At 49.3% G+C, this 25403-nt stretch overlaps 1 protein-coding gene across 10 annotated transcripts in view; it reads left to right on the top strand.

The window, feature by feature from the left end:
• Positions 1–9732: 9732 nt before the first annotated feature.
• ZNF536 (zinc finger protein 536) overlaps positions 9733–25403 on the top strand; it is a 421739-nt gene continuing 406068 nt past the window's right edge. For 2 of the 10 annotated variants that reach the window (XM_059383936.1, XM_059383930.1), the window contains exon 1: positions 10287–10698. The gene's annotated coding sequence lies outside the window, so the exon portion shown is untranslated. Of the gene's footprint in view, positions 9943–10286; positions 10699–12958; positions 13030–13315; positions 13678–13707; positions 14099–25403 lie in introns of those variants that run through there. The other 8 variants (XM_059383937.1, XM_059383935.1, XM_059383934.1 and 5 more) reach the window with 7 other exon arrangements.

Raw genomic sequence — 25403 nt, 5'->3', positions numbered from 1 at the left:
ATCCACAACATAGATACATGGAAAGACACATACACGCAAACATATAGGCAGACAAAAGAGGCCTTACAGCTTCCACTTTAAAATTACCACTATGGGGATGCCTGGGTGGCTCTGTCGGTTAAGTGTCTGCCTTTGGTTCAGGTCATGATCTCGGGGTCTTGGAATCAAGTCCTGCATTGGGCTCCTTGCTCAGTGGGGAGCCTACTTCCCCCATTACCACTCTCCCTGCTTGTGCTCACTCTCTCTCTCAGACAAATAAATAAATAAAATCTTTAAAAAAAAATAAAATTACTACTATGAATCACATGCACCAATACAAGATTTACTAGTGGTTGACTCTAAGTTGTTTCTCTGGTAGGTGTAATAAGTTAAGCTTACCTGCTCAGATGGCTAAATCTTTTAACTAATAATATTTGTAGAGAAGACACTTAAAATATTTTCCTCTCCCTCAGTTTTAAATGACCTTTCCCTCTGGGTAGATAACTTCATTTTAGCTCAGGAGAGGAGGCCTAAAATGATTTCTATCAGGGTCTGAATATCAGCTTTCAATCTGGTCAACTTTTGACTACAGACCTACTTAAAACACCTTTTCTTTTCCTTTTTTTTTTTTTTTTAAAGTTTATTTATTTGACAGACAGAGATCACAAGTAGGCAGAGAGGCAGGCAGAGAGAGAGAGAGAGGAGGAAGCAGGCTCCCTGCCAAGCAGAGAGCTCGATGTGGGGCCCAATCCCAGGACCCTGGGATCATGACCTGAGCCAAAGGCAGAGGCTTTAACACACTGAACCACCCAGGCGCCCCTTAAAACTCCTTTTAAATATCTTGCCAGGTTTTAGCTGGAAACAGTAAATATTTCCAGCAGTATTGAACAATCCCATGGACTTGAGACGATCCCAGAGAGGATGCAAAAGAGAATTCATTTTTCCCTCTCTGCTGGGCACTATAGGGAGATACGTGGGGGAATTCTAGTAAGAAATCTCACCCTTCACTGACTTCCTCCACCTTTCCCAGGATCACCTCGGTAGGCTCTGGTATCTGCCAGAATTTGCCAATGTTCTTCAACAATTATATTTTGGCTTCCCTTTTCTGTTTAAGGGAACTATGTAGCAGTCTACCAGAAAACCCCTCAGGATCCTGTCAACTCTAGGAGAAGCCCATATGGGAAACATCTCTGAGGGTAGATGTGAAAGCGTCTGCAAAACCACACGTGGTGGACTTCTCTTTGTGGTCTTGTGGTGTCTTTGGGGTGGGAGGATGGTTTACACAGAGGATTACTAGAACGAGGACTCAAAGGAGGGTAAGAGGGTACAGTAGGACTGACGACAATCTTGTTTTAGTTCCCCCTAGTGTCTTTAAATGTTCTACAACGAATCTTTCAGTGAAGTTATTTTAGAATTTTTAAAGGTTTTTGGAGGCTTCTGCATGTAATGAAAATAGGTACCCCATTATGTTTGTTTGATTTCAGAGCCCTTGCTTTCAAGGGCACGTCTAAAGTGATCTTACCTAATTGGCATGCTCCCTATAATGGCCATTGTAATGACGGGTCATTTTTAATAAGTTTTGTCTTTCTTTTAAATAAATATTTACAGCTTCCAGAACCATAGCTCTTAGACATAAAATAGGCAGGTGTGTTGGAGGTGGTACACTCAAGTCTTTGGAATTTAAGGATCTCATTTTTATTATTACTTATTTATTTTTTCAGTTAAGCCTTTAGGTCTCTAAAGACCTGAAGTTTAGGAGCCAAACTAAACCCCAAAAGGAATGTGGCTCTATGGTTGGGGATTGTGTGGTATTTTACAATATACCTCATTGCATGAGAATTTTCTTGAGTTTGGTGGATGACCTAGTGTCAATATAACCCATTCCATGGCCAGCTTATCCTAACATGGTAGTCTTTGGGTTAGGTGATGAGCCCTCTAACAGCCTGTAAATGTTTGACCCATGTCCACCAACTTTGCAGTCACTTCTGAAATTCCCATTAGCAACAACCTTTAGTAACACAAAACAAGACAAATAACCATGTGCACCTTAAGGTATCACCAGTATCCAAGAGATGTTGCTGTGCTTTGACCAAGAGAAGACTCTGTGCATGTCACTGGTGATTTCTGTGGAGTGTGGGACTAGAGAAAGGACTGAACCAGGAGGTTCCAAAAATGAATAGTGTGGACTGGACTGTTTTCCAAAATGGGAATTATAGATTAGAAAGCCAACTAGATCAGGAACTCAGCACAAAGAAGGCAGAGCCCAGAACTAAGAGGAACTAACCCATAGCCCTAGGAAATGATGAGAAGGACAAATGCTCAAAAGAGTTCACAGGATTATGCCTGTGTTTCTCATTGTCCCTGAAGCCATTGGAAGTCCCCTTCAGTCCCACTGCTGCCACCAAATCTGTTAAAAAATGAATTCGGCTGAGTATTAAAGATCTTACTGGCTTTTTAAATGATGAATGAGTCAGGTGGCATCCCATCTAGGACACGGAAAGGAGCTCAGAAGAACTCAACAAAATGAGAGACTTTTATAGGCAGAAGGAAGCAGAGACAATAAAATAGTAGATTAACTCTTCTTTCTTTGGGGGACAGAGGCAGATTACCTCACTAGTCCTGCCAGGAAATTCTAGATTGACTGGTTTAAGATTTATTCTTGGAGGAAGTTGAAACTGCAATTAGGTTAAGTATTAAGTTTGGTTTTCTTCTGTGGAACTTTGCACACGTGACTCCATTTTGGGCCTGTTCTCTCTCTCTCTCTCTCTCTCTCTCTCTCTTTCTTTTAGAGATGGGGGGCAGAAAGAGAAGAAGAGAGAGAATCTTAACCAGGCTCCAAACTCAGCATGGAGCCAGACACGGGGGTTAGTCCCACAACCCTGAGATTATGACCTGAGCCAAAATCAGGAGTCAGATGTTTAACCACATGAACCACCCAGGTGCCCCAAGACTGCTGCCTCTTTTCTTAAAACAGAGGCTCGAGAACAAAAGCAAGACACAGAACTGCTTATAGAGAATGATTCAAAATTTGTTAAAAAGAAAAAAAAAAGAAAGAAAATGATATGTAAAGAAAAATGCTTGGAAGGAAATACACAAAAAGCTAACAGGGTGACATTAAGGGGGGTATAATAATTTTCTTTGTATTTTTCCATGTTTCTAATTATTCTTTAATGTGAATCAAGATTTACTTTCTATAAGAGAATATAACATTGATTCTTAAAAGTTGCAATTAGTTTCTAGAGCTGACAACACATTTTAAGTAGGGATGTTCATATATTCATTCATTCATTAACTCACTCAATTAGTCAATAAAGTTTTTTAAAAAGTACCTGATACATAGTATGAGTTACTTAAGTATTAGAACAAAATTCTTGATTAGTTCCAGCAAAACTCTCTTATACCCCATACTGTGCCAGGGGCTAGACTAGGCCTAAGGTCTAGCAATGGAGGAGGCTTGATGTTTGTCTTCTGGATGCTCCTAGCTTGGGGTGGGGAGGGGGCATCCCACAAGCAGAGTCTTAGATGGCACACCTTAAGTGGGCTGCTATAACCTTGGGAGGTCCAAGGATTGGGACTCTCAGAGTTGGAGGAGGGCTGGATAAGCTGGATGGATGTAACTATGTCTCACATGCTTACCAAAATGAATTAATTTGTCCCCAGTCACTAGTGTGGCTTCATATTTGCCTGCCTATACCCCTAGATGCCATCCCCCCAATTTCGACTCTGCTAGTTGACTGCCCACGCACAGACTGCAGGATACCCTGGAAGATTCTAGAACCATGGGTGTCAGTGCAGATACAGTCTGCCAGAGATTCTCCCAGGGATTTAAGCGTGCCACCCATGAACTACTGACATTGTCCCCAAATGGCATGATGCTTGGTCTCTTGGAGCCTGGCACTTTCAACATACATTTGACACTTAGCACATTCCCCTCCTCTCATCTTCCTTCTCGGATTCCCCAAGAGCCTTAAGACTTAACTTTTAACCTAGACCTTTGATGGAATCAGGATTTAAAATACAACGTCTATAGTGATGTTATTTCCCAGGCCAACCTCCTAGCCCCCCGGCTCGCTGCTCAGTCTGACTTCCGCGGTTTGTGTCCTGGGCAGACCCAAGGGAAGCTCACTCAGAATTCTGAAGGTTGGCTAGAATCAAGGGAATTTTTTTTTTTTTTTTTGCCTTAACTTGGTCATTCTCATTTGTTCCCCAGTTGTTTCCTTGCAGATGGTGATAAACCTCAGTATTCCCCAGGGAAGCCCTGGGGAATCATTCTTGTCAATTCTGTCTGACTTATACGGACCAGTCCCCATCCAGGATCCAAAAAGTAACTATACAATATTCTGGACAACTACATTTTCCCAACATTTGGCCCCTTTTGTTTCTAGTGGCAAACAAGGTAATATTAGGTCTTTTGGGAACTTTGAAGAAGTAGGGATCAAGTCACGGCTGTGTGTTGTATGGTGAATATATGTATAACCTGAATGAGAATAATAAAGGCATTGAGGACATCTTATGAAAATTAGCTCTTGCCTTCCCACTGGTAGTTTTATTTCATAACCTGATATTTTGTTTTAATTTGCAGTCTTAGAAGTCCCCCAAATTTAGGGATTATGGGCTATCTAACTGATAGCTCTCCTGTGCAGGTAAACACAGCACAAGCCACATTCAGGCCAGGAAGTCCACTAGCTTAATGGATCCCTACTCCTGTAAACCTCACTCAACGTGACCATAACTGTTGCAGATAGGAGCAAGGCCCAAAGCTGATGCTCAGTGTTTGCCCAGTATATTCCAGCTCGGCAGTCTTGCAAAGGAGCTAGAATGCAGAGTTGTTAACTGTATTTGACAGCGCTCAGCAGATTTTCTTGGCTTTTGACTAATTTATACAAAGATACCACGAAGTCATCCAGGTTGATCTTACTTTAAACTATATGACTGAGGTAGGAAAATTGCAATTATTAATAAATTACCATTCATTTGTTCTTTCAGAATATGACCAGTCACTTGACAAAAGATGGCTATGGAGAGGCCTCGAATAACTATCTGTCCCAATGCAGTAAATCAGATTTAAGTCACCAAAATTCTATTTACAAACATGGGGTGGGGTGGGGAGACAGAGCTATTATGCAAAGCAAGGCACACCTGTAGCTTTAAGAGAATTCCAGCAAGTTCGCTGGCTGCTTTCTTGCTGGGAAGAGCATCAGCACCCCTGCTTTTGCCAGCCCTTCTCCCCCACCCCACACACCTTACTTCGGCCTTGTTTATGAGTTTTATGATCCCTGGTCCAGGTATTCCTTGTTTTTGTTAGGTATTGAGTGTATCAGGCCTCATTCTGTGGCAAATGACAGAAAACCCAAAACATAGGGAATTCAGGTAACAACAGGAATTTTCCAGGTCACAGAAAGGAAAGCTGCCGGGAAGGGGCTGGTTACAGGTGTGGCTGGATGCAGGGCTTAACACAAGCAGGCTCATTTCTCCATTTCCGCTCTGCTTTCTGCTGCGTGGGCATCATCCCCAGCCCTCCTCGGTGGCCTCTGCCAGTTCTCTTCTCTGCGCTCCTGGCGTGAGCCTGGGGACCGGACCACAGCTGTCCCGCTACTCAACCACTCCACTGGTGTCTATTTACAAAGAAAATACAAACTTCACTGTGATTGGACCAGCTTAGGTAACATTTCTATTCCCGAACCAATTACAGTGTTCAGAGAGCTAGGATGCACTAATTTGGCTGGGACCTGCAGCAGGAGCCCCACCCTGATGTCTTCCGGCTTAGGGAGCAAAGGCAGGCTCTCCTGCTAGGATAAGGGTTTGATCTGCGAGGACAAACAGATGTTGCCATGTTGACTTCCTCCCTCTGTTGAAAGACCAGAAGAGGTGTAAGATTTTGGGGGCTGGGTGGAGAACAGGACCCCAGGTCTTTAAAAGAATGCTTTTAAGGGGATGCTGGAGGAGGTGAAGACAGCCCGGCTGGCTTCTCTATGGCCAAGGACCAATAGTTCATGGCAGAATGGCCATGTATTTCAGATTCTTCTCCATTTCTCTTTTTTCGGGAATTACCTCTCCCACCTCTAAAGGCATACCTCTGAACCCACTTTCCCTGGAGTCTTTGAAGGCTCATTCACCCTGAGGTGTCCACTGCTGAGAAGGCTGCTCTGTCTCCTCCAGGAGAGAGATGCCTGACCTCAGCAGTGGAGAAAACCGTTTAGGGAGGGGAAGGAAACCTCATGGTTGAACCCCCGGCAGGCTTTCCCCCGGAGTTAAGAAAAGCTCGTGCTGGGTGGTGATGACCTTCTGAGCCACTTGAAATTGAGAAGCAGGGACTCTCCGTGAGAATCCAGATGGGGGCCATGAAAGTGTCCAAACCAACTTCCCACTGAACAGATGGTCCTCTACATATCTCTTAGCATCTTCCTTCTGCTTGAAGAGGGTGGACCTGAAGGAGGCTATTCCCAATCTCCCAGAGCCACTGACGCTCTGTGATCATAGGACTTTACACATCATTGGAGGGTATCTTTATAAGGTGGGGAAACTGAGGTCTGGGGCCAGAGGACTTGGTTCTGGTCTACCCCTCCACTCCCGAGCCCAAGCAGCCCCACTGGATGCTTTTGCCTATGCTTCAGTCTTTGGGTTGCAGGCAGTGGCCATGCCAATGGCTAGTTTTTTAACCTATTGATATCACAAGAAAAGTTACGAGGAAGAGAATAGCATGGGGGGGGGGTAATATAGAAACAAACCAAAACAAGTACTGCTGCCACAGGAAGCACAATTCTAAAGCAGTAGTTGGGTAATATTTTATGAATCAGTCCCTTTTGATCATTTAAAGACAGAGGTCAGAACCAATCTATTTTGTGGGAGAAGTATTACTTTCAAAGGAGGCAGGCACAGAGGTGCTGATATAATCCAACATGGTAGAGCTTCTAAGGCCCTTGCTTCTGAGCTGGTAGAGGAGTCACCAAAGAACTCAACTTTTATCCATTGACCACCATCCAACTAACTCAGACTCACCCCAATGACTTCCATCCTTTTCAAGAAGGCAGAAAGCAGGTGTCATCTTGGAGAAGAAACGGCAGAGGGGAAAGCCTGGGACAGAGTACCCTGGGGGAGGGGAGGAGTGGCTGTCCAGCGAGAGGGCTGTGAGGATTGGTGATTGCAGAACTCCTGGGTGCAGGGTGGAGCCCTGGGGGCTGGGGGGTGTCTCTGCTTGAACTCCAGCCACGGGGGGTCCAGTCCTGGCCAGGCCAGTCCCTGACACTGAGAAGTACTCCAGAGTCTGAGAAGAAGGAAAGGGAGTCAGTGAGGAGAAGCCTTCCAGGCAGCACCGGAGCTAGAGGATAAGGGTAGAGAGGCACAGAAATTCTGGAGAAGGGGGAAAGGATCAAAGAGCCACAGGCTGCGGATGTGGCCACTAACCTCTATGAAGGAACTCCTCTGCTTTAGGTAGGCGTCAGGTTTCGGTCTCCGCAAGACTCCAAGCCTTTGGTCAGTGGCCAGCGCCCCTTGCATCTCACCTTGACTCCCACCCCCAAGGAGCTCTGTTGCCCAGGAAGGTTTGCATCACCCCAAGGCAGCCAGCACGAGTCCTCGGGGAACGCAGAGCGCACGGGCGCCGACAGGGGGCGCCGGCGAACCCCCCGCTGGAATCCTCCGCCGGGCTCAGGCCATGGGGCGCGGCCTCCAGGTGCTGGGCGGTCCTTGCCGGGTCGGCTCAGGGCAGCTGAGCCGCACAAAATCTCTGCGGCCTCGAGCTGCGGGCGGTGCGCACCAGCCGAGGTCCCCCACGTTGCCTGGAGCGCGGCCCTCCTGAGAAGCACGGCCTTGGAAGGCCGCGGGCACCTCGGGCCTGGAAGATGCGCCCTGGCCAGGAGGCCAGCCCTCGGGCCCAAACCCATGGGCATTGCCACGTGCCCGAGGACAGTGCCAGGACCCCAGGCTCGGCTCCCTCCCTCCCATGGCCCTTGCAGGGCCGGCGGCTCGAGGGTTAAAAGGCGACTGCCACCCCCATTCTCTTGGGGAGAAAGTGCCTTTTCTCCAAGTCCATATGGCCACTTCCTTTCGACCTGCTCGGCCCTGCTCGCCTCTTTGTCCGAGCTGTCACTTATAAAGAATCACTTGACTTACAATAACAGGTTCAAAAGACGACAGAGTATAATCAGTTGATCCACGAAGAATTGAAATAAAGAACACCCCACTGCTCTGGCTATCATTCCCATAGAGATAGTGATATCATTGATGTGATTGCGATGCTAATTTCTATACAAGAAAAAAAAAACCCTTGTATTTTGGAATTTGTTCAAAGAGAATTTCAGACACATCGGATTGGAAAATGCGAACTGAATTCCTAAACTTTTGGGGGGTAGGCAGGGTTTTTTTTTTTTTTTTTTTTTTAACACCATTACAAAGATTTCAGTGGACTTTAAGAATCCCATAGAACTAGCTGGTTGGGGGAAACACCGTTTTCTCCCTCCCCAAAATCCTGGGCCGAGAGAGACAGACAGATAGATGATAGACAGATAAGGATCGAGAATGCCCTGGGTTTTCAGGACAGAGCCCAAGGGTGCAGGCAGCGGTGACCAGGCCGGGCGTCCACTGAGGTCAGGCCTGGGGAGCCGGATCACAGGCAGTGAGGTGCCAAGGCCAGGTGCCAGGGGCAGCGGGGTCCCGTCTGTACCAGAGCCTCTAGTCCAGCCGCTGACTGACTGCTCCTCTTAGCGTGGAGTTTTCTGTACCTAACCCCACTCTTTCACTGGTTCTCTGCCACTGCCAGTCTCCTTCCACAGGATGGAGTGGGGGGTGGGCGGGTGGGGGAGTGGGGAGTGGAGAGGCTGTGCCCTGCTTTTTCTTTATCTTTGCTTTTTATGTATTGTGGTGCCCTGGTTTAAAACCCACCAGTCATCTTAGGGGAACTCAGATCAGGCAGGCTAGAACAAGTCTTACCTGAATCAATGTTTTAAGTGTCCCTGTGGCTTGGCGTTTGAATAATCAATCTGTCTCCAACGCTTCTTAATCATGCACAACACAGGCCTTTCTCTCTCACTCTCTCTCTTTCTCTCTCTCTCCCCCCTCCCTTCCTCCCTCCCTCTCTCCTCCATTATTTGTCAACTCTTTTGGATCCTGTCTTTCTGCTATTAACATGCCCCAATGTCACATGCAAGTCTTTTCTTTAAAACAAGCTCCTCATTGGTGTATCTGGATACTTCTTTTATTATTATTACTGAATCTTTTTTTCCCATAATGACACCAGGATCATTATATAATCCCATAACAAAGAGGCTTTTGAGGCACCAGCTTTTGTCAACTCTAGGACAGAGAATCCATAATTGCATTATTCAGCTTTTTCCCCCTTCTTTCCCCCTCTTCCTTGCTTCACAGAATCCCAACCTCCAGCATCACTCACATCTCCACCTTGTTACCTCGCCTTACATTATTTACCAAAGCGGATGCCTTGAGGACCAGCATTTGCAAAGTTGCCTTAAAAAAGTTATTTTGTTTGATAATTAAGTCCTGGAGCCCACCGCGTGATGATTATTCTGGACCCATAAGGCAGAGAACCTGCGTGACGTTTTTCTCGAAGTTTAATTACCGTATGCTAATTTCCTTGCCTACTACGTGATTAATTAAAATCATATTTTCATAATCATTTGGCACTAGTATTGTTTTAGAATTATCATGATCTTCTAAATAGTGTCTGTAAATAAAGTCGCCTCTAATGGCAGGCGCGGGAGGCGAGGCTGAGGACCTCTTCGTGTTTGTATCGCGGCGATTGGCAACATAACTGCCTTATTTACATTAAATACGCCACAAGGTTACAGCGCGGATCAACGTCATTTGATCGCTGATGACTCCCTTAAACGCCCGGGCTGTGACTGATTCTCCGCGTCCCGCTGTCCACCGAGATTCACCCGGGAGTTTTTTTTTTTTTTTTTTTTTTCCCCCAGAAAAGAAACAGACTTTAAATAGTTTCAGGAGCAGGTAAGAATTAAGCTTTTTCCTCTCCCCCTTTCCGTCTCTCTCTCCTCTCCCTCTGTGGCAATCTCTCTCTCCCTCTCGGCTGGATAAAAAATTCTTTAGTCAAAGGCAGGAATGCAAAGTAGTGACAAGCGAAGGGGCTGATATATGTCTCAGTAACGAGTCTGACAATCAGAATGTAGCTCTTGGAGAATAGATAGATTTTAATAAGTGTGTTTACATGAGCTCAAGGTCAGAAGCAAGCTGCGCTGTGTTAAATGGTTTCTTAGTTGCTAGACAGAGAGAAAAAATGGACGATCACACACCATTCTTTGTAGATTATTATATCAAGGGTTCAGTCTCTGGCTCATCAAAGCTAAATGCCGCAAGACCTATCTAGTTGCTGTGAATTATGCCAGGGCGACAATGGAGAGCGTTTTTAATGGTACAATGCATTTCACCTACCAGATAGGGGGAGGCCGAGCCGGGGATGGGGATGTCTGCTGGGGCTGGGTGATGAGTATCAATGAACGGGGCGATTCTGAAAAGAGGCAGATGAAAATCGAGCCCGCCCTGCCCCGGCTGGGCTGGGAACAGTTCACAGGGCTCTGCCGAGTGGGCGAGCGAGGCGCGCGAGCAGGGCGCCCGTCCCCCCTCAGCCCCGGAAAATGATCAAGTCAATCATGTGGACATGTTTCATTATTCATTGAACACAATCTTTTACAACGCTCCGTTTACGTGCCCGAGTTTGCTCCCGACGCCCGCGTTTCAATGTTTAAGGTAAGGAAAACAAAGGTGGGGGGGATCGCGGGGCGCGGCGCGGTGGGGGTGGGGGCGGGGGGGGCGCGACGGGTGGGGGGGGCCGGCGTCCGGGAGGTGGCAAAGTGAGTTTGGACTCTTGGCGTGGCCCCCCCGTCCCCTCCCCCTCCCCATCTCGGCGAGGCCTGCCGCCGGGCTCCTTCTCGCCCCATCGCGATTAAAAAATACGGTCTAATTAAATATCCGTGGCTGTGACGTTGGCGAGAGAAGCTGTCAGCGGGGGGAAAAAAGAGGAAGAAACCGAGAAAGCGGCGGCCGCCGGGCATCGAATGGCGCTAGAGAACTTCGGCGGCGAGCGGGACCCGCGCCTGGGCCGCCGCCTCCCCCGCCCGCGGTCCCGGGACCGTTACTTTGAAAAGGAGTCGCCGGGCCGCGAGCCGCGGGCGCGAGCCGGACCCCGCGCCCAGCTCCGGGCCCAGCCCGCGCCCCCCCAACCCGCGCGCGGCCCGCGCGCCGCTCTCAGGCCCCGGGAAACTTTCAAAAGGGTCTGGGGGGTGGGGGGAGTCGTCTGGAGAGGGGGAGGCTGGAGCCGCGGAAACTTCTGCTCAAGTGACTTTCCCCATTTTCTCTTCTGCCTGAGACTCGGGCGCTCCTCGCTCCCTTTCTCCCTTCGCCGCTCGCTGCGGGATTCCGGCCCCGCCGCCGGGGGGGAGAGAGGCTAATTTGTAATCATTTTTTTTTCCCCTTAATCAAAGTTAGCTGATGCTTACAGTGTGTCAAACTTGCGGGCGCCAAGGGCCTCTGAGACCTGCCATTTTGTGTTTTCATTGGCCTCCTGTGGCCCGGGAGCCGGGCGAGGCCGAGGCCGGGGGCTCCGCAGGGCCGGGGTGCCAGGGTCCGAACCCGCGACCCTAGAAAAAGGCCTTGATGCCTGCCAGCGCAGGCGGCGTCTGCAGCACCTGCCCCGGCCCAGCCCAGGCTCTGGGGCCAAGCCGGGGGCCAAAGATACAAATAAAGAAAGAAATAAGTAACAGGTTTATGGAGGGAATTGAGCCGGCCAGCCCTGGGCTGGAGAAATGAGGCCAATGGGAGTGAGGGAGTGCAGGAGTGGGGGCCCTGGAAGGCGGAGGAAATGCAGGGCTGGGGGCGTTTGGGAACAGTGCAGTTTGGGGGAACTGATCCACTAGCCCAGATGTATGGCTGGGGGGGAGAATGATCTTTGCTGATAAACCTTTTCTGTTTGCTTCAAGACATTATTTTTTGAAGATCAAGAATTGAGGAAAACAGTCGTAGGCGGGACCGGGATGTATTTTAGGCAAAAAAAAAGGGGGGGGGAGCTTTTCTTTGATGATGAGTAGGAAAGTGTCCAGATCTCGACGCGCCCATCTGTTGCAGTTTTGCAAATAATTTAAAATATAGATATCCCTATATAGATGGGTGTACGTGAAGCGGAAGGTGGAAACGCAGGCGCCGGAGAAGTTAGAAAGAAAGAAAAGGGGATGCTGGGCAGAGAGAGATCTGTCCCCACCCCCTCTCTTCGTAACTCTTCTGAGGAAACTCCAGCAGGGCTTTCTTTGGGGACAGGTGGAAAGTTGCCCCCCCCCTTCACTTCGGTATTGTGAGCGTTCCTACTGTCCGCCTCTTGGCGAACGTGGACACAGCCCCCGATCATTTGGGGGGTTGGGTAGGGGCGGCGGGGCAGTGGCGAGGAGCAGGGGGCCGAGGAGGGGCAGGGCGGGGTCCCAGCCCCGCGCGCCGGTCGCAGCCGCGGCTGGGTTTTGTTTGCCGGATATTGTTATGTCTAACGAGTGCCTCACAGGAGACGTGATTTGTCAGCCGCCTTCGTTTTCACTTTAGCAGAAAATACGGCGGCTGCGCGGCGTCCTGGCCTGCGGGGCTGGGCGCCGGGTGCGTGCGGGGGCGCGGGTGGGGGCGCCGGTGCGCGCGCGGGTGGGAGCGGGCGGCCGGCCGGGCACCGGCCAGGGGCAGTGGACCGGGCGGGGTGAGTGCGCGCGCGGTGCCGGCCTCCCGCTCCTCCTGCGCCTTCTCCCGGCAGTCGCCGCCGCCGCCGCCGTGCAGTTTAGCAGAAATCCGACAGGGGCCGCGTTTGCTGAGCGCATCCGGCCGCCGGGCAGCCCGAGCGGGCCGCCGGGCCCGGCTGGCCGGTGTAGACGCGAGGAGGGGGTCGGGACGGGGGTGGTGGGGGGAGCGGGCAGGCGGGGAGGGGCACGGGAAGCGAGCTTGGCCTGAGCGCTCGCCGCCCCCTGGTCTCCGGTGTCCCGGGTGTCTCTGGCGAGTTGGGCAGCCCCTGGAGCCCTGGCCTTGGCGCCCCCGCCCCCAGCCAGGGCTTAGGTGAACTTGGGGTGGGGTGAGCGTGCGTGCGTGCGTGTGTGGGTATGGGGGGGTGCAGGCTGGGAACGCACTGTTTTCTTTCCCCGTTTGATATTAGCAACTGGGTTTTTACTTTAAGACCGGCTTTGCTCACTGCTGGGGTTGGGAGGGGGCGATCTTTTCCCATCACTCACATCTTTGTTCATTGTTCACTGAGTGGAAGGCAGGCGACTTAAAGAGACGAAAGAGAGGAAAAACGGGGGGAGGGAGGGAAAGAGGAAAAAGAGGGGGAGCAAGAAGAGGGAAGGACGAGAGGCGTGGGGAAAAGCGCCCCCGCCCTCGCCCGGGTCGGGCTGGACGGTGAAACAGTAAACCCGCGCACGGAGGGTCGCCGGGAAAGTGGACATTACCGCTTTAATTAACTTCGAGATGCTCCGGCGGCGGGACCTGGCGTAGCCGTGACGCGCCCGCATAAATCTGCCCGGCCCGGGGCTGCTCCGAGAACTCGTACAGTAGCCGCGTCAGATCCAGAGCGTGCCTCCCAGTCCGGAGCCCATTTGCATAATTGGATCTTTTTTTTTTTTTTCCCCCTCCTTCTTCCTCCCTGAAACTTGTTTGAAAACCCAAGTGAACACCGCGACGACCTGCACGCTCCAAAGCGAGTGCCAAGTAAGTGCCCTGCCGTGGCCTCGGCGCGCCCCGGGGTTAGCGCGCAAAGCCGGCCAGTGAGGTGCCCGGAGCCGCGCGCTGCCGGCGGGCCTGGGCTTCGGGAGGCTCGCCGGCGGGAGGACTGACTGCGGCCGCGGGCTCCGGGGCTCCCGGCTGGCAGCTCGCAGAACTTTTTCTTCTCTGTCTCCCGACTTCTCGGGCCAGGTGAGATGTTTGGGCCACGCATGTACCTGTAACGAGACTCCGGAGGCGACCTCTGGGGCGCGGCGGAGTTGGGCATCTCGGGTCCCGGGCTAGTAGTCGGTCCCCGCCGCTGCCGTGGAGGGCAGAGCTGCGAGCGAGCGAGCGAGCGAGCGGGGCCGGCTGCTCTTCGCGCCGCGGATGCAGCTCGTTCGCCAAATGCCTCCCCCATTATTCTAAGGTTTGTGATTCTGGCTATGTGTATGTGTCTCTGTGTGAATGTGATCGGCTGTGCTTTAAAAAGAAAAGCAGCCAAAACAAGAGCAGGAAGGGCTTCTCCCTTCGTTTGCCTCCCCATCTCCCCAGCATCGTTTATTTCTGCTGCTCAGAGGAGAGAGTGCAGAGCTTTCCTGCTAGACAGGGTCACCGAGAGATTGACAGTTCTGTTGGAAATGCCATAAATGCTAGAGCCAAAATGGAGCTGCGTTAATAAAATACCAACCCTTGCCTGTCGAGGAAAGTGGTTTTATAGTATTTTAAATTTTATGAAAAATACATAATATATTATTAGTATTATTTACAGTGTTCAGAACCTGGGGGAAAGTCCAATAGCTGGGGAGAAAACTGTAACCCTAGTTCCTGTTTGCCTAGGAACTTGCTGGGGGCTGGGCCCACCACCCTGCCTGGAAGGGGTAGGGACTCAGCTTGCAGCCTGGGGAGTCACAGGGGGGCGCCCCTGGCAGCCCTCTGGCCTCTGCTTGAGGAAAGCCTAGGGCTTCTGGCTGAAGGCTGCTTTAGTTATGATGTCATTCTGATAGCAGAGTGCAAATGTCTCCTGATTCCACCATTAACCGCCTGGCTGATTTGCTTGGTAATGATAGCACTGACGTCCAGCGCCTTGACAAATACAGGCCTGCAGAGCCCTAGGAATTAACTTTTCCCCCCACTGAGGAGGGAGCGAGCTGCCAGAAGTCTCACCACTGGGCCCCTGCCTTTGAACTTTGTCCTGTCTCAGTCCAGACACTGACATGGACGATGGGCCCCTGGACCGAGAGACCCCTGTTGTCCTATAGTTTGGAAAACTTTTAGAAGGGTTTCATTTCTGGAACTCCTCTCATCTGGCAAAACTTGAGTCCAGTTGTCTGGACTTGAGTCCAGAATCTGATGGATGGTGGGGACCCCAGGTAGCTCTGGGGCCACTGCATGGAAGAGGGGATTGTGACATCTGCTTCTTACCTTCAGTCCCTTAACTGTGACTCGATGTTAATATCACTGCAAGTAAACCGGATTTAGTGTGGATTTTTAAATAGTGTACAATGATTTAAGATTTCTTTTGATTTACTGTTCAAATGAAATTTGCATAAATGTGATGAAAATGAACTTAACATCTGGGCATATGAAAAAAGGTTAGTACCTCATATGTCATCTGCACAGAAAGTCTCTAAAATGCTTTCACCCTAAACTGGGTTCAGGGAGACAGTTCCTGGAGACATAAATGCTAATTATGGAAAACCTGGAGAAAGCGCTTTCGATAAATTTGCATTCTCTTGGACCACTGCTCTGAAAACCCATCTTGTTCTGTGCCTGGAGTGCTTCACTTCTGAGCAGGCTTGAGATCCTCACCACTCAGCAAGTTAACTGCTGGCTGGGGCTATCTTCACGGAAGACTTGGGGCAGGCAGGGAGCGACAGTCACACTGCTCTGATCTGGGCCGAGCCGGAGGCCAGTAACTCCTATGATGGGAGGGGACAGGGAGGTGGCCGGATGTGCAGCCCTACTAACCAGAGTTACCCTTTGGGTCCAAAAGGCAATGCTGAGATGTAGAAACACGGCCTGCTGAGCCCCGAAAAGCTGAGCGATTAGGCTGTCTGCCCTGCCTTAGGTAACTAAAGAAATTTCCATCAGTGCAGACCTATAAAATCCACAAGCCCATTCAAATGAACTCTGAACTCCATCGTACTTTTTTGAGCAAGACAAGCTTATCTGAAGCATAAGGAAATCAGAGTTAAACAGCTTTCCCCAGACGTGGCTGCCTTTTGCTCAAAAGTTGGCTATGAATGGCACAGGTGTTTTTAAAGTGCCTTGAATGGAGGGAAAGAAAGACAGCAGTGATGCACATGAGAATATAGATGAACTTTTTTTTTTTTTTTTAAAGAAGAGGATCATAAAAGAAGAAAGCAAATAGATTTATTTTTCCAGTTTGAATGAGGACAATTATAGCTTTTTAACATCTTTGGATTTAGTGTTTTTAATAAGCCTTTTAAGTAAGCTGAAATATCAGCTTGCATTTTGTCCTCAGCATTATTTAAAGTGAGACTTGACGCAAGTTTAACAAGAGAAGTGAGCTTTGTCCAGGTCAACTTTTGTCCGTGCTGAGGACAAAAGTCCCAGAACATCTCCTCCATAACCTAGAGCAGGTGATGGCTTAGCCCTGCTTTTTCCTGTCTCTGGGGAGGCCTTAGATTTGGGCTGGAGGGACACTTGTGGTCAGGTGGCCTTCTCAGGCTGTGCAGTTCAGATTGTGAGGTCTGAAAGCAAGGCACAAGTTCACTGGCATTGGAGACTCTATTCTGCTAATAAGGACTCATGAGCAGGGGGCTTTCCCTGTGAAACCACACCTGCCCTTCACACTGGCATGCTCCTTCCAGGATGCACCGTGGCATGACTTTGGAGAAACAGGGAAAGAAGCAGTCCCAGGGCAAGTCAGGGGGGTGGTGGTGGGCAGGCTCTGCCTGGCTTGTGGGGCTCACTGTGTGTTCTCACTGGTTGAGCAGTACCTGGTTGGGAGTTGTTGGGAGAGAGGCCTTTTGTCAAGGAGACTCAGGTCTAGACTGTCTAGGCCAACTTGGAAGAACTGAATGTCCTCAGAGGGGTAAGGAGCCGAGCTAAGCTCGGGGGTCCTACGTGCAGGCAGGTCGAGGTCTTCCATCGTGGTGATGCTGGTGTGTGTATGTGTGTGTGTGTGTGCATACTTGTGTGTGCTTGCACATGTGATTCTATGTGTGTGTATGGGTTGGGCAGGGTGCTGCCTGCTTCAATCACCTACACCAGGATGGTCTCCTTCTTGCCCACAACTGTACCACTCAGGGCATATTAGTGAGTTTGTGAGTGTATGTGTGCAGCAGAGGGAAACATAGGTGCTCGGGATACAGATCCTGGGCAAGGCAGGCCACTTTGTCTAGATTCCTCACCTAACCCATTTTTTTCCCCATATGAGGGCAGACATAGATGGACGTCATCTCAGGAAGGTGGACTACTAACCAGCGACCCAGCTGGGTCTCTGCAGTGCCTGGGGGCTGGCACGGGAGGCCTTCCCGCATAGTTTATGCCATCCACGGGCTTCTGTTGACTTTCTGCAATGGACCTTCATTGTGCAGAGATCAGCGCTGGTCTTAGCTGGGTCCGTTGGCTGCTTGAGGATCCCTACCCACCCACTTTGACTTTTCCAAAATCATTGTAGGTCTTTGGTCTTTTTCTTATACTGGAGTTTTGCAACAGCAAAGGACATACAAACTACATTCCTAGTTTCCGGGTCAGGTTTATCTGCCTAAAAAGAGACAAGATTCAGAGTAAGGCCTTGGGTGCAGTTCACTAGACTAACCCGAGCATTGATTTCTGAGACCAGGGCTTCTCCGCAGTGGCCCTGTGGGCATTACCCACTTGTGGGAGTCTGTCCTGTGCATTGTAGGGTGCTTAGATGCCAGAAGCACCTTCCAGTTGTGACCATGAGACATTTCCTCAGACATTTCCATGTGTCCCCTGGGGGGAGATGAGGCTCCTTTCCCAGGACTTCCACATGCCAGGCCTTGTCCTGGCCATCCCCAGGAGCATGGGGAGATTTTACACTCAGCCCAGGCTGGTGGGAGACAGAAATACCCCCATACCCTGAGATAGCAGGAAGTTGGGCCCTGCCTCAAACGGGGGCAGACCTAGAGGACCCAAGAAGAAGGAGGACTGGCGTAGTGGAATCATCATGAGTGGACAGTGTCTGGAGCGAATGTGTGGGGCTCCACTCTGTTTTTACATAGGCTATACCCTGAACCTGGCCCTGGGGGTGAGAATTTTGGTTCTGGGTCTTCTGACTGCCATATGCAAACCAAGAAGTGGAAAGGTCTTGGTCTCAGGGTTGAGGCTGGGCATCCTCCTGGCAGGATGAGGATAGTGGGTTTTTGTTTTTTTGAACATTTACTATGAGGTAGGCATGGGTTTTAAGGACTTTCCTCATTTAGTCCTTGCACTCTCTCAATGAGAGCTGGTACTGTGTTTGTCCGCAGTCTCAGGAAGGGAACCTCAGGCAGGGAGGGGGGTGGGCAGTGGCTCTAGGAACGGACAGGATTCAGCCCTCCACTATGGCTGAGCTTTTCCCCTTCCTGGAGGCGCGCTCCTGGCCAGACCCCTGAGGTTTCCTCACTGCCCCCAAGAAGCTTGTTCGATGCCTTTTGACACCAGGCTAGGGGGCTTTACGGGCAGGTAGAGAAGGTTCTGGCCGGCCAAAACAAGGCTTCTTTCTTCCAGGGTGGGGCCCTCCAGGTAGGCAGCGGCAGGAACACCACGAAGCTGCTTTGAGGGCATTAAGAGATGCTGGAAGGAGAACCAGTTTGTAGGGTTTTCACCCCTCTTCTAACCTACCCGTTCTTACTCTCTGGCTTCACAATGAGAAAATTAAGTGCCATTTTGACACGGGAAAAATGATCACCGTAGGCTTGCACTGACATTAACCTGCAAGTTTTCTATCAATGCATTATAGCTTTGATTACCTGAGCTGTGTTTAGTGGGGTCTTTCATTACCGAGGTAGGCTTGGCTCTTGCTTCTCTCTCTCCCTGCTGGTCCTCCAGCACCGGAGCCTGGTCTGCCAGCTCCCCCTGGCTTCACTCTACCTTTTCCATCCATCGGGGACCATCAGCCTCCTTCGTGATTTTTTTTTTTTTTTTTTTAGCTTTTTGTTGTTTTGTTATCTAATTACACATGCACAAGAACTCCTAACTCAGGGTGAAGTAAGCTCTGTTTCGATTGTAAAAGCCAACCCATAGAGTGCCTCAAATCGAGATTAATCCCAGAAATGCCCATTCAGCCCTAATCATAATGATGTTCTCACTTGCACATCTGAGGTTCCCACATAATTCCTACAGATTTGGATGAGATTTGGACTCCTGGAAGGGTTCGGTTGTCGGGCCTTAGGGGGTTTTCTGTAGGTCAGTAAACATTGATGCTTACTGTATTCTGTCGTTTCTGGGCACCTGAGGAGGGAGGGTCTGGGGCCCGTCCACGTACTTGTGCCAAGGGCCAGAGCGTCAGCACCTGTGATGGCGGTCCGTGGTCAGGCCTTGCCTCCTGCCTTCTGCACCTTGGGCCCATTATCGTCTTGAGTTCTCTTAACAGCCCAGTGAAGGGCATCGCTCAGCAGTTTGGGCAGACTGGGAACTGTGACACTTGTTGAAGCCACCAGGCTTCACCAAGGCCAACAGAGGATTAGAAGCCAGCAGGATCAGCCTGGGAGATGGGGCTGTGCCCCTGGCCTGCGCTCCTGCCTCCACATACAGCTCTCGGCATGAACAATGGCAAAATCATCCTTTCCTGGGCCTATTCAACTGGTCTTTCACGTGGAAGTTCAAAATGTACCCTCAGACCTGCGACTTGGAGAACACACGTATTGTTGTAAATTCGTTTTCAAGAGGAAGAAAATATTTGGAAACTGTATCAGCTAAACTATCAGCTACAGAGAAGCAAACAGATCCCAGAACGTGTTCATATTGTATATAAATTTTAATCTCTTCGAATAGCTCCATGATTTAATTTTACCTTTCAAAATATCTAAGAACATTTCTTCCTGGATCGAGAAAAAAGTGGCACACAGATTTTTTTTTTGTTGTTTTGTTTTTGTTCCTTAAGATAAAAAAATCTAATTCTCTTTTAAATTCTATTAAAGTCAAGTCAGGCAAAGCCTTCCAAATTATTACAGAAAGGCTGTCATTTCTGTGAAGCCCATTGAAGGGGGTGGGACATCTTATTGAAATTACAGCTAAAGCGCTTTAATTATTTTGCTTCCTCGGCCAGGGCTCCCAGTTTGGGGGTTGTAATCTGCGGATGCCAAGTGGCTATTTCAGCAGCCTTGAATCTGTACGGAGCGGAGAGCATCTCACTGATGAAACATGGCTGAACGTGCTAATTACACTCCGTACAGGCTTCTCGCAGCAGCCGAGAAACTTTATGCACGAGCGTTCCCCCTCACCCCCCAGAGAAGGTCAGCGCCGGTGGGTGGCAACCCAGCTCGGGAGAGCCGGAGAGGAGTTCAAAAGGTGGAAAAGTGTAGTGTGGGAACTCGGGGAGGAAGCAAAGCCACCACATGCTGCCTACATGAAAGGATTTAATCTGCACAGCCCGAAACCTCCTCTGATGGTGGAGGGCCGCCTCCGGGCCGGTCCTCGAGGCCACTCCTCTCCCTGAGCCCTGCCCAGCCACTCCAGACTTGGACCTGGAGCTCCCGAGCCCTCAGAAGCCACAGGCGGGCCTTGAGCTCCCACGGACTTCAGATGCTCCATTTCTTAAGCAAAACGCCAGACACTCTGTCTGCAGTTTTTTTTTTTTCTGAGATCACTGACTTGACAACTTAATATCTGTTTTCTGTGTGTTTTTTGTTTTGTTTTGTTTCAATCCCCCCCCCCCCTTTCTTTTCAGCTGTGTCACCCTCTGCACACATATTCTGGAAGTATGTTGGGAGAGCTTTTGTTAAAGTTTGCTGGTGGGGGGTGGTGGTGTACGGGAATTTAGTTCCATTTAAATTTCTCATCCAGCCTATTCTGGAAGCAAAAGAAATAACAGACAAGATGATGCAAACATTCCCATCATCGGCATATGTGTTGATTAAGGCTGTAGGGTAGCCAGGGCCTCTGCACCGACTGCTGCCACCCCAAGGAAGACACAGTGGTTTTCTTAAGTGCGTGACTTAAACGATGGACTCATGCAGGGGCTGGTCATCTGATAGGCATTTCCCGTGACAATGCTTCTGTGATGTAAGAAGTGGTGATCCGGCATGTCTTTGGGGGGAAGCGTATGCTGTGCCTGTTGGTATGTTTACTCTGTGGTGATGGCTGTCTGGTGAGGTCAAGTAATATATTCCAGATATCCGAGTAGGTACCATTTTCCCAAGCCTTCCCAGAAGACCTGGCCGCATTTTGACATAGGGCCCTTTCCATACGAGCTACTTGAACCTCACGTTTCCTCCTCATGTCTCCATCTCCAGCAGCTGACAGGAGCTAGACCTGTGTGTGTGTGTGAGATGTTCTTTTTTTTTTTTTTTCCCCTCAGGCTCTGCTTGCCCTGCACTGCTCCGGTGAAAAGTACCAGGCCCATGTGTGGGCCTTGGGGACAACAGGGGGTTTGCTGTTAAGAAAACTTTTGCATGATAATATTGCCGAGATAGAAATCATGTAATTTTTGTGTGTGATCTCCAAATACCACCTTCAATAAAATAATTTGCTCATTGATCTAAAGAATGAGTGGTTTTCAGCTGCTTCGTTCCTCAGGACAGACTTTCGAGTTGGGCTTTGCCTCTGTGACTCACTTCAGGTTGAGGCTGGCCTCCCGTGGAGGTCATTGTGAAAGGGGCCAGGTGGCCTGAGGAGGCTGGGGGGTAGGGATGCTTATTTCTCTAGGACTCAGAGGACTGAGCAGAATCGAATGCAAAATTCTAATATGGTAGTTAGTGCTTGCTCACCACCATCATCTTGAAGGCAGGCAAATCGAATCATTGCTGGAGTGGGGAGCCAAGGGCACCCTCCTTTTGTTAATCTCTATCATCGGCCAACCGTTAACCCTTAGATTAACTCAAGGAAACTTCGTGTGTTTTCCCACTTGCTTCTGAAGGAGGAGAGCCTAAAGAGGGAATTCTTTATGTGCGTTTTTATTTGCTAATTAGACGTTTTTGGAAGAGTTGCATAGTGCATGTGTTGCTTGGTGTATCAATATCTATAGGTTAGTTTTTTTTGCATGATTTAATTTTTAGAGATGCTCCCATCCTTGTTCCATGATGAAGATGTTTAGTTCATGGAACTGGAAACATCAAGTCTGTAAATGAGGAAGAGCTGGAAAGCATTTTTGTGTTTGTTTGTTTTGTTTTTAAGCCGTGTGACAAAGTGATACAGGGCTTAGAGCCAGTCAGATGGGGCCAGGTTTGCTTCCCACTCCTCCACCTGTGAGCTCCCTGTGAGCAGGACATTTCTGTCCTTAAACCTCAGTTTTCACATCAGTAGAATTGGACTAATTCTTCCCCCCTAATTGAGTCATCAGGATTAAAAGAAGAAATGATTAATTAATGAGTCCCGAGAGCAGCTCTTCAACAAATGGCCAGCTACTCTTCATGCTTGTTTTATACATTTTGTTAAAAATTTTAGAAAGGGAAACCCCACCAGAAACTGTGGGCATCAGTCATTTGCATAGCCTGGCGCAGAACTGTCTTTCCCTCCTTTGTTTCCCTGGCTGGCCTTTGGAGTTATTTACCCAGGGATCAATAAGTATCAGCTGATTGATTTCCTATATGTTTCAGAAGATGCATTTTAAAGGGTCAGTTGAGTTCATGGAGGGGGAAGGGGTGGGGGTGGGGTTTAAGTCTTCACTAAACAAACATGCTCACTCCAATCCATGAAACGTTAGCACCATGTTTCCAGGCTGCACACACACGTGCACACACACACACGTACACACACACACACACGCATACACATGCATACACACGTCTGCATGCACACCTTTGTGGGCACACACAAGCAACCCTACAGGTTCCTGGGATCTTAGTGGGAATGTAATGGACGTTGCTTTTCATTCTTGCCCTGGACCAAAGTCAAAGACCCCAAGGAGGGATTGCCATTCATTCATTCATTCATTCATTTGTTCGTTCATTCATTCTTTTAAAAAATATGTATTAAGTGCATTCTGTGTCTTAGGCACGTTGGGCGCCGTGAACAAGAACAGAATCACTTTGGAGCTGTTGTATCAAGACAAAAGTGATAGTGAAGGCAGTGTTGATGATTTCTAAGGTGCTGGGTTCCAGGGTAAACACAGACACAGACACATACACACACACGGGTACACAGGTATGTGTGTATGTGTGTGTTAGAGACTCAGCTGATTTGCGTCCAGGCATACAATCACATGCTGATTTCAGGGGACCCTCATACTTAAGCATGAACGATAAAATTGCATTGAACTTGTGGCCGTTGCATACAAGATGGGTCACCCACAAGAGAGGTGGGGAGTTGAACGCAGCTCCTTTACATGTTCCTTCTGGCGAAAAGGTGGAGTTTGTGTTGGCTTGCCCTCACTAGAAGAGATCCCAAAACTGTGACAAAAGGAAAATGCCAGCCATCCTTAGAAAGTGAAGAATACCCTAGTGATGTAATATTAAAAAGCAAAATCCCATCTTCCTGGGGGAAATTTGAAACCAAGATCAGATCATATAAATAAACTGCTAGCATTTATCAAGTGCTTATTACATAGGTGGCCTTGGCCTTAAAATACAAAGTATCATTTAATTTATTCCTTCCAACCTCCTCTGCCATGGGATGGAGACAGTGAAGCCTGGCCTATGCATGGGGGTACACTTGTCCAGTGTCGTGCAATTGGTTGATGGTGACGCTGTGTTCTCTGAATGGCCCTTGGGCCTGTGATATGTGGGCCACCTCTACCCTTTGGACTGGGACTCTTGGTGCCTGGCCTGAACCTCCTCTTGAGATGGGATTTTCAGGAAGAGATACAGCAGTTGGAAAATCAAGTCTTGCGAGACCAACAGACTTGTTTTAGTTGCAAAGATTCTACCATACTCATTCCTTGGTCCCTGATAGGTGAGACTTGTTCTGATCATTTCTGAGCATAGGAATCATGTCTTCTCAAGGTGAAGGAGTAGATGGTGGGAGCAAAAAGCCCCCGGGGGGCTGATTTCCTGTCACCCTTGCTTCTTCATGTCACTCAGCAGTGTCACCAAGCTCTGTGGTTGATTCTCTCAGACTCATTCATCCTACAGATATTCAGCTCCCCTCCACCCCCCAGCTAGGTACTGGGGACCTGGCATCCATACTTCGTGACTTGAGAGAGACACAAGTATATTTCCTATTTCAACTGTCACCACGAAGACTCTGCAGGAAGAGGACAGGAAGGGGGCTCCTTTTCAACTAGATGGCTGGCAGTGTTTTTGAAGGACCAAGGGCAAGAAGGAGCCAGTAAAGAAAAGGGTAGAGCAAATGTCCAGGCAGAGGGGACAGCAGGTGCAATGCCCCTAAATTTAGAAGGATCTGGGTGGCTTGAGGAGAATAAAGAAGCCCAGGGTAGCTGGAACCGGGTGTGTATTGATCCCCAGAGAATGGCGCAGTCTTCTTTCTTATTTTTTTTTTTAAGATTTTATTTATTTATTTGACAGACAGAGATCACAAGTAGGCAGAGAGGCAGAGAGAGAAGGGGAAGCAGGCTCCCCGCTGAGCAGAGAGCCCGATGTAGGGCTCAGTCCCAGGACGCTGAGATCATGACCTGAGCCGAAGACAGAGGCTTAACCCACTGAGCCACCAGGCGCCGCAGTCTTCCTTCTTTGTACGGGAGGAAGTCTCCCACTTGGGCTGATCTTCCTCCTGGGGGCAGTCCACTGGCTTCTGTGGCCTCTTCTGCCATCCAAAGCTGATATCTTCCTTCTAGGTGGTCTCCCTCTGTGGCCGTCTACCTATTCTTCTTCCTATGTGAACCCTCATTCATTCATTCTATATATATCCGCTGAGCAGCTGCGCTATGCCAGGCACATAGAAAATAAAGTTAGCTGAAAAGATAAAGAATTATACCACACTCCCACCTTCTAGTTTCCGTTGAGATTTGCAAGTGGTTCTTTGCTTCCTGGCTGCAGCTCTGCTCCCTCTCCCCGACCTCGTCCTTCGGGGTGTCCCCCGACTAGACAGTTCTCTTGTGCTTAGTTTGGTTATACCTGTTCACACTTCATGCACTCCGAGGAGGGAGGTCGCATTGGAGTTTGGCAACAGCAGCTCCAAGTTCCTGTTTCCTTGCGTGGCTGTGGGAGTTTGAAGCATTCCCTTCCATCCCCTCTCATCCGGTTTAAGGAGTACGGTACCTCCGCCAGGTGGCGGGAGGTGTGCGGAGCACGTAGTGCAGGGGTGAGGAGAACGACCCCCGAGCGGGCCTCCTGCCCACGCAGGGACACCTTGACTTTGTATTTGATTCAGGTGTCCCGCTGTGTGAGGAAGTTCTCACCCTCCAAGCCCTTGCTGCGGGTCCGGAACATCTTCCCCTTCCAGGGAAGCTGGTTACTTGCTTCTGTCACCTGTAGGTCCAAAGAAGGCGTTTGCCATTGAACTGGAAAGTACGCATTTACATCTCAAGCCTGGCCCTCTTGATTCTTTATTTCTGTGATTACAACAGCAACTTTGAATGTAATTTAATTGAAAATTTTGGTGGAAAATGAAGTGTGGCTCTTTGGATACTGAAATTTTTTTCCCCTTCATCATTTGGTTTTAAATGATTAAGTAAATTTCATTAAATAACAGTAAACATTCCA

Source organism: Mustela nigripes, chromosome 17, assembly GCF_022355385.1.
Source record: "Mustela nigripes isolate SB6536 chromosome 17, MUSNIG.SB6536, whole genome shotgun sequence".
NCBI lineage: Eukaryota > Metazoa > Chordata > Mammalia > Carnivora > Mustelidae > Mustela > Mustela nigripes.
This window is presented reverse-complemented; position numbering and strand designations above follow the sequence as displayed.